Genomic DNA, 9,348 nt, shown 5'->3' with positions numbered 1-9,348 from the left:
TTATTATTATTATTATTATTATTATTATTATTATTGTTATTACTATTATTATTGTTGTTATTGTTATTGTTATTGTTATTGTTGTTGTATTATTGTTATTTATAATTTGTACAATTAACCTCCTGTGGTTCGACCCCGGTCTTGCTGGGTTATTTATTACTTCGACACTCCTGCATTTGGGAGAAGACATCAATCTTTTAGTCGTGTCAATAAGTGGTTGTATTTTTCAGTGAGCTGAGCCGTGTGTTGCTGCAAGGCCATGAACTCCCTAGATTGGGTGCTCGATAATGACTAGGAGCTCTCAACAGTTGAAACACTATGAGTCGCTCGCAAGTTCTTGGCCATAGTGTTGGAGAGCCCGTAAACCTGATTTTTATCGGGTCCATCAGATGATCCAACCTCCATCGATAAATCTGGATTGAATTCCAGATGGGTCAAATAATCATCCCTATATCTCTTCCTCAATCGGCTATTATAGATCTCCTGAAAATAAAAAAAAGTAATCATCATATTCAATTCAATAAAAATAATAACTTACAAAATAAAATAGTTGAACAAACATACCACAAAGTGTTAAGCATGGTTGTCAACGAACTATTGCGCTCCCTTTTGGCGGTCTTGACTTCGCATGTGCATCTCCACAAACAGCTCCATTGGGCTCAGCTCATGTCCAAGAGACATAGCCTATAATGAAAAAAAGATTAATTAACAATAAATTAATTTGACTATATATTTCATTTAAATTAATTTGACTATATATTTCATTTAAATTAATTTGACTATATATTTCATTTAAATTAATTTTACCATTCATTTCACATGAGCAGCAAACGAAACGGAGCTGCCGATATGCATTGTCACCGAGCCATGAATTAGTCGATTTCGGTTGCCAGAACCGGATTGTGAGGCGTCGTGTGAACCCTCAAATGTCATGTGCTCAAGATAGCGCAACCATATATCTTCCGGGATATATATCGGTTTGAAATCCTTCCAAACCACCACGTCGTTCCAGCCTTGGAGACCCCTAACTCTTTTTTTTTTTTCTTTTTCTTTTTTTTTTCTTTTTTTATGCTTCATACAAAAAATCACGCAACCTACTTCCATAGCGAGAAATTACATTTTGAAACATAAATTTTTGTCTAAAAAAATCTTGTATTGTTTTCGATGTTACCTAGTTGCCGCGTGATTTTCCCACACCCTTTTCACAACAGTGTCTTACACATTGTCCTAGTCAAATTTATCCTGTATATAAATAATTAATTTTAAATAAAAATAATAATTTATTTATCATTATATTAATAATTTATTAGAAAATGCTAGAAATTAGCAATTAACACCAACTTCAAATCTGTCAAACCATGCACTGATTTGAGGTATCCATTTAGGATGTCTGGATACCTGACTCCATTGAAATAATGGAATCTCTATCGATGTTTTAAACGCCGATGATATTACTTGGGGGGTCTTAATATTTGTGAACCTGAAAATAAATTAAATTAATAAAATATTGATTAGTTGTTCATAAATTATGTTATAATTTATAAGAAAAAACTAAAACCTTAACAAACTTACATTGAAAGGTAGTCCTTCCACTCCTCGTATTTGTGGGTGAATTGATTTCGCTGCGAAGGCATGCCACCTCTATGCTATGAGCTCGGTTGACAGTGCAGGATATGTCACCCTCGTTTCTAGAAAAACTAGCTGCGAGTATACGTGAGTTACCAGTTTTGGTTTTCATTCTACATATCTATACAATTATATACAAATAATTATATAATTAAATTTGAATGTTAAAAAAATTTGACAACACCTCTCCTATACTGGATATAACCCAAATCCACAAACCTGTAAATATTGACAAAAGCCACAACCAATTGACTCCATCTATATTAATATTGCATATAACATAACATCTATATATATAACATTCATACTAATTACAAGGTAAATTCAACATTAACAACATATTCAATTCTTTCAAAAAATACAAACAAAAAAAAATATTCAATAATTCAAAAAAAAAAAAACTCTAGACTAACAATTAAAATTAATGCAAATAATTAAACACAAATCACGCAATAATGTAGTAAAATTACTAATTATTCCAACATATTCAATTACTTATTCTAAGGTAAATTCAACATTAACAATTATAAGTCAACAAATTATTCAATTATTATGCTAATACAACAATAAAATATATTCAAAAAATTCAAAAAAAAAAAACTATAGACTTCAAATTAACATCAAATAAACCATAGAAATCCAAAATGAAAAAACAAAAAACCTTTACTCTTCAAAATCAATCAAAACACAAAAAGCATCTTCTCCTTGAAAAAAAATCACAAATTAATAAAGCCAAAATCCCACTTAAAGAGACCTCAGTTGACATCAAATAAACCATGGAAACCCCAAATTACTTCAAAATTTGAGAGCACAAAATCTAACTTTGAAAAAGACAATTAACAAATTAACAATTACAATTCAACAAATTATTCAATAATTATGCCATTACAACAGCAAAATATATTCAATAAATTAAAAAAAAAAACCTATAGACTTTAGGAATGAAATATGCTTACCTTAATAATGTGTTTATTTCAAGACTTTATCTACATTATAAAAATACACCAAAACAAAAAACATAACAAAAATAAAAATAGCTAAAATAAAAAAAAATCCTTAATGTAAAATGAAATAAAGGAAACACATACCTTTTAATTTGATGAAGAGTTAAAAATAAAACTAGTGACCTTTGCAGCAATCTTGAAGGAAATGAGAGGAAAAAAAAATCAAAGAAGAGGGTAAATTAAGAACAGAGGAGATGAAAGAATGAACCGAAGGGGCGGTCGCTAGGATATATAAGGAGTTTTACTGATGGATTCACCAATAAAAATAAAAAATATATATTATTTTAATTTATTTCATTGGTGAAGCTTTGAAAATTCATCGGTGAATTTTGAATTTCACACCAATATTTTTAATTACCCTCCATATTTTTCACTATCCATCGGTAATCTCATTGGCACCACGACGTGGTCAGAGATGCATTTAATGCACCGCTATTTGAAATTCGCATAGACCATCATCAGAGATGCATTTAATGCACCGCTCTTTGAAATTCGCATAGACCATCGGTGATGTTGGCGGTATAGTGACCTGTCGACAACATACCGGCAACCTGAAATTCATCGGTATGGATGTTGGTTATAGTGACATTTTAAGTAATTATTTTTCAACTCTTTATGAAATGTTGATAGACAGGAATTCATCGGTATAGACGTCGGTAATAGTGGCATTTCAAGTATTTATTTTGATTGTTCTCTGTGAAATGCCGACAGCCTGGAATCTGACGGTATGGACGTCAATGATAGTGACATTTTAAGTAATTATTTTGACTACTAAACTGTCCATCACACAAAACAATAACAATATTGCTTAAACAATAAACTTATAAAACAAATATTTTATGTTACAAAATATATCATCCATAATATATATTACATGAAAGAAATGTTTTACACGGGGCTTCATTTTGATATTTAGTCTGAATTTTCTTCTTCTTCATCACAATCTTTAATATAGATATCATCATCATTGACATTTACTTGTCTACTAGAGCTCAAAATAACATTCAACTCCTTCATGTCAACATCAACACCACTATCATCGAAAACATGAAAATTTGAATTTTCTTCCAAGTCAATCGAAGGAGCAACTTGATATGGTTCAAGCAACTCACTAATTTGAAAGACTTTATCTTATACATTTGTGTCTTCGTTCTCATCTTGAACATGCTTGACACGACCCCTAAGTTTTGTTTTTAAAATGGATAACCAATCCACTCTTGATCAATCCTTTCTAAAAGAAGGAGTGTATGTGTAATAAACTTGTTGACATTGTTTTGTGAAAATAAAGACATCGTTTATGTTGTGAAGTCTAGCTTTTCAGTTGATTTCGACAAGACCATAGTGTGGATCAACTCTAATTTCTCTGTTAGTCGTTCATACCAATAGTATTTAAATAAAAATACTCTATTCTGCTCGCTATGATATTGCAATTCGACGACCTCTTCTAATCTACCATAGTAGTGAACTTCTAACTCACTAGTTGATCCATTAACTCAAACACTACTGTTGTATATCTTTCTACCATGCCTATATTCTTCAGTATGGAAAACATATCCATTGAAAAATACCTGTTGTAGCATTTAACTTTTCTTTCAGGGCCTAGGCTTAGTAAAGACAATGACTTAGCAACACTTTTTGTCATTTGATAAACCTTGTATATAATGTACATCAATGAACAATAAATGAGAATCATGTAATGACATGCATATAATAATTTTACAAGTGAGAATGAGTTTGTAATAGTGCTTAGATGTGTTTTGAAGCATGTGGCAAATTTTTCATCTTGTAATTAAAAGATTTGGGATTCGGTCAGTTGTGAGTTATTAGAAAACAAATATTATCGATATTGTAATTAAAAGATCTGGGATTCGGTCAGTTATGAGTTATTAGAAAACAAATATTATCGATGTTCCCTACAAGTGGTAATGAGTATATTATATTACAATATATAATTAACAATATATTATTGACAAATTTTAATTAGTATTAAACATATATACACTTACTAAATAAAAGGTCTCAGTTCATCACAGTTAAATAGAACATAATTATGTGCTTGTTTGAACTCTATTTCTAACAAATATCTTCCTCTTACGGCATTTTTAGGTGTGGGTCATCTAGGATTGGAGAATATTGACAAGTTCCCACTGGAAGACACTTTACCGCCATCATCATACTGTGGAACGTGATTGATTCTCATTCTCAAATGAGGTTCGAAATAGTACGAGATAAATGTTGAGATCTCCTCAACAATATAGGCCTCACATATCGAAGCCTCAACATGTGCCTTATTCTTAACCTTTTTATTGAGATTGAAAAAGTACCTGCATTGAATTAATCAAATATTTTCAATGAAGAAAAACAAAAAAAAAATACTTTTATAGATGAATTGCATTGCAATTGTAATATCTAACTGTTCGAATGGGTACATCCATTTATACTGAACCGGTTCTCCAACTTTTGCCTCAAACAGTAGATGTATGGGGGAGATGCTCCATTGAGTCAAAAACTGATGGAGGGAATATCATTTCAAGTTTGTATAGTGTCTCGATGATATTCTTTTCAAGCCTTTTAATGTGATCAACATTCAACTTGCTGGAGCATAAATCTCTAAAGAAATAACTAATCTCTATGAGTGCATCCCATATCTCATTTGGCAACAAATCATGAAAAGCTAATGGGATGAGTGTTTGTATAAACATGTGGTAGTCATGGCTCTTCATTCCATACAATCTGCATTCCTCCATATTAACTAAGTTTGATATGTTTGAGGCATGTCCATCTAGAAAACGCAGACTTTTAAGCCATTTGTAGACTAGTAGTTATGTGTTTTTCTCTAACACGGAGCTTGTTCTTGGTTTTACGACCCGTGACTCATCACAAACCAACTCCATATTTTTAGGGTTACAGAACAACGTTACATCTAATCTAGCTTTGATGTTGTCTTTTGTTTTCCCCTTCACATCCATAATGGTGTTAAAATGTTCTCAAACATGTTCTTTTCAATGTGCATGACGTCAAGGTTATGGAGCAGAAGATTGGTCTTCCAATAAGAAAGCTCCCAAAAGATACTTCGCTTTATCCAATTATGGGTCAAACCAAACCAGGGACCTTCTGCTTACCTAATTGGAGACCAAACATAATGTCACCGTGCTTTGATACAACATCATGCAATTCATCACTAGAAAGACATGGGGGTACAACATCCTTTTCAACTATGCCAATAAAGAAATCTTTTCTGCTCTTTCTGTACCTGTGATTATGTGGCAAGAAACGATGGTGACAATAAAAAAGAAGAAGCTTTACCTTCGTTTGTTAGCGTAAATACCTTGTTGTTTTCCATACAGTATGGACATGCTAGTTTCCTATGCATGCTCTAACTAGAAATCATTTCATAAGCTGGAAAATCATTTATAGTCCACATCAAAGCTGCCCTCATAAGAAAATTTTGTTTCCTCGATATATCATAAGTCAAAACTTTGGAAGACCACAACTGCGTCAACTTATCAATCAACGGTCGAAGACAAACATCTATATTCCAGCCCAGGCTGCTCGGACTTGGTATGACCATAGATAAAAATATGAACTTCGGCCTCATACACATCCCTAGTGGTAATTTATAAACTGTCAGTATGACCGGCCAATAAGAATAAGGAGCAGCAAGTGACCTTAATGTGTTGAATCCATCTGTATACGACCCAAGATGCATGTTTCTTGATTTAGTTGAAAAGTGAGGATGTACACTGTTAAAGTGTTTCCACGCTTCGTCGTTAGAAGGATGCACCATCATTCCATCAATCGCATCATGTGATTGGTGCCATGTCATGTGCTCAGTAGTCCTTGGTGACATGAACAACCGCTGCAGTCTAGATGTGATTGAAAAATATCTAAGTTTTTTATATGCCACTAGAGTCTTTTCCCTACCAATTCTGGGTTTGTAATGGGAATGCCCGCATATCATGCACTCGGTCATCTCAGCATTTTCAAGGTAGTATAACATGCAGAAGTTAGGGCACATGTCAATTTTCTGGTATCTTAAACCGAGGGGTTTCATCATAGACTTCGCAGCATAGGAGTTCTCTTTCAGCCTATTCCCTTTAGGTAAAATGCTTTTCGCCTATTCAATAATCTTGTCATACCCGGCCTCACTCAATCCGTGATCCGACTTGATGGTGAACACCTATGCTACGATTGATAATTTACTATGGTTCGTGTAGCCATCCCATAATGGTTCGTCAGAATCTTTCAACAAATCAAAAAACCTAGTTGCATTTGTATTAGGTTCTTCTTCTACAGTTGGACATTGATTGACATTACCTTAATTCATTCTCGTTGCATTTATAACCATATTCATGTACGGATTAATATTGTCATTTACAGCTTCATGCACGTTGCTAGCACTAGAAGTTGACCCAACCACCCTCCATTCTCCTCTTACTGATAAATACTTCTCCATGTGTATATCAAAATTGGTAATTCTCTATGAACTCTTTGTGTAGAAGATGCATCATTACAACATCTAGATGCAGATACTTTTTATTTTGATACTTTCTGCGTGGACACTTAATACCGCATCTAGTAAAATTTATGGGAATAGATGTTACGAAATTAATAAAATCCTGAATCCCGTTACAATAATCCATCCTTCACAATCCTTGGGGTGAATCTTGATACATCTATGAACGATCATCCATGACTTCTATCGAGTCTCTATAAAATTATGATGACAATATGTATTAATTAACTATGTTAGGTAAATAAATTTGCAAAAATATTGGTTTACCTCGAGATTATCAAACAAACCAATTACAACTTCTCATAAATATTAAATATTCATTATCAATTATCAACGTCCATACAAATTAATACATATATATAAATTTACAGAAATTACAACTTTGCAATACTATTGATAAAAATTTAAACGGACTCATTAAACAAGTTATTAATTTTTTCAAAACAACACATGTAATTCGGTAATTCAATAAAGTTTCAACAATTTATAAACAAATATGATCTTACAAAATCTAAAACAAACCACAACAAGTATAAAATTATACATTCATATATTATAAGTTTATTTGAGAAATAACAATAAAACATGTATATCTATTAACAAAATACATATACTAAGAAAAATAATAAAATTGAAATTTAATTGTTAAAATTAAAAAAGATAGAATTACCTATAAAAACTGATAAAAATTCATCGGTAAATCAGAATATGGATGCTGTGACGAAAAGACTTCAAGAAATATGATTTGTTGTCCTGAGAAGAGGGAGAATTTTTTTTTTTGGACTGGTTGTTTGTAGTTGGGGAGAGTTGGGATGGGAAAGAAAAATGAGAAATAGAGGAGAAAGGGGTCGGCAGACTAAGGATATATTAACTTTTATAGACAAATTCACCTACGGAAATATTTCGTCTATGATTCCATCGACTAGTCTGACGGTAAACAGGGCACGCCACTATATGAAGCTGCATTTTGAATCCCTCGGTGATTTCGTTAGCATTTTCATCGGTGAATCGGTTATGTCAACGTACGGAGCTGATGTTTTGAATCCTTCGGTGATTCTGTCAGTGAACAATACCCACAATAACCTTCATGTCAGTGAACCGCTCCCTTTTTATATTCCGTTTGTAATTCTGTTGGTAGATACCGATGACCAAATTCTGTCGGTATTTACCGACAAAATTACCAACGGAGTAAATTCGGTCGATAATGGCAACCTCAAATTACCAGCATAATTATTCTGTCAATAATTTCATTGATATTAAGTGAATTTGTAGTAGTGATTTAAATTCTTAGATTAGAAGTTAAATAACCTTAACTCACATAGTTTTATAAAGCCAATGAATGTTTGGAATTTTTTTTTTGGACTGGTTGTTTGTAGTTGGGGAGAGTTGGGATGGGAAAGAAAAATGAGAAATAGAGGAGAAAGGGGTCGGCAGACTAAGGATATATTAACTTTTATAGACAAATTCACCTACGGAAATATTTCGTCTATGATTCCATCGACTAGTCTGACGGTAAACAGGGCACGCCACTATATGAAGCTGCATTTTGAATCCCTCGGTGATTTCGTTAGCATTTTCATCGGTGAATCGGTTATGTCAACGTACGGAGCTGACGTTTTAAATCCTTCGGTGATTCTGTCAGTAAACAATACCCACAATAACCTTCATGTTAGTGAACCGCCCCCTTTTTATATTCCGTTTATAATTCTGTTGGTAGATACCGATGGCCAAATTCTGTCGGTATTTACCGACAAAATTACCAACGGAGTAAATTCGGTCGATAATGGCAACCTCAAATTACCAGCATAATTATTCTGTCAGTAATTTCATTGATATTAAGTGAATTTGTAGTAGTGATTTAAATTCTTAGATTAGAAGTTAAATAACCTTAACTCACATAGTTTTATAAAGCCAATGAATGTTTGAATTACTAGGCTTGATCAAGCAGCTCTGTACATAATAGTACTTGATACTTGTCCCATTCATGTGAACGGCTGCCTAAGGATTAACATGAGCAAAAAGAATATGTCTATACTGTCACTGATAGGGACTACCATTTGCATGAAAAGTCTGTGCTTGTGCTTTAATTATAATTTTCCAATACAAAATGATGATCGCGGCTATACGTTGTCGAGGGAGGACAAGAGATTTAGGGATAGAAATCAAGATAAATCGGGGAAAAAACAGTGACGCTTCGATGGA

The sequence above is a fragment of the Populus euphratica genome, unplaced genomic scaffold, assembly GCF_000495115.2.
Source record: "Populus euphratica unplaced genomic scaffold, PopEup_1.0 scaffold82.1, whole genome shotgun sequence".
Lineage (NCBI taxonomy): Eukaryota > Viridiplantae > Streptophyta > Magnoliopsida > Malpighiales > Salicaceae > Populus > Populus euphratica.
The sequence above is the reverse complement of the archived record's forward strand: the minus strand, read 5'-3'. Positions refer to the sequence as shown.